The 881-nt window shown below is 40.9% G+C and overlaps 1 protein-coding gene across 1 annotated transcript in view; it reads left to right on the top strand.

The window, feature by feature from the left end:
• Window positions 1-881, top strand: part of LOC106878611 (craniofacial development protein 1) — a 50,220-nt gene that overhangs the window by 36,726 nt on the left and 12,613 nt on the right. The window lies entirely within an intron of this gene.

Raw genomic sequence — 881 nt, 5'->3', positions numbered from 1 at the left:
GTGGGAGCAGATACGACAAAGCACTCTTTCCGACACTGCTGCCAGCTTGTCGTCTAATAATAATAATAATAATTTATCGATCACAACAGGATGAAAGGCAAAGTCGACCTTGGCGGATTTTGAACTCAGAATGTAAAGACGGAGAAAATACGGCTAAGCATTTAATGCCCAGCGAAATAATAATCCTTACTACAGGCACAAGGCCTGAAATTTCGTGGAAAGGAGGGGGGGGGAATAAGTAAGTTACGTTGTTCCCCCTCCCCCGTGCTCAATTGGTCCTTATTTGACTGACCCTTATTTAATTGGGTAAACTGCTACTTCTGTCAATCTACTACTTTTGATAATCATCATCAGCTTTCCATGCTAGAATGGGTTAATGGTTTGGCATGGAGCTGGCTAGTAGAGAGCTGTCCAGACTCCAAATGCCTGTTGTGGCATGGCTTCTACAGCGGATGCCAACGACTTAACAGAGTGTGCAGGGTGCTCTTACATGCCACTGGCACAGGTGCATTTACACAACACTGGCAAGGGTGCTTTTTAAGTGGACAAGCTTGTATGTGCAGAAGACGGTGATTTTCAATTAACTTGATGTGTCTTCTCAAGTACAGCAAATCACCACATCTCCCAGTCCATTGTCATTTCCTCAGTGAGGCCCAGCGTCCAAAGATCTTTTCTCACTAAAAGTAGTAAGAAGATCCTAGGGGTGAAATCAGTTTCTTTTCATTTTTTTTACCCTCAATGTTCGAGTCCAAAGCCTTTCCAGATTATTGATTTCAAACAAACCAGAGGATAAGTATCACACTTTGAAACTTTAAGTACCATGGAATTTGAAACAAACTGTTTTGTTCCATATATATATATATATATATATATATATATAT

The sequence above is a fragment of the Octopus bimaculoides genome, chromosome 20 (assembly GCF_001194135.2).
Source record: "Octopus bimaculoides isolate UCB-OBI-ISO-001 chromosome 20, ASM119413v2, whole genome shotgun sequence".
NCBI lineage: Eukaryota > Metazoa > Mollusca > Cephalopoda > Octopoda > Octopodidae > Octopus > Octopus bimaculoides.
This window is presented reverse-complemented; position numbering and strand designations above follow the sequence as displayed.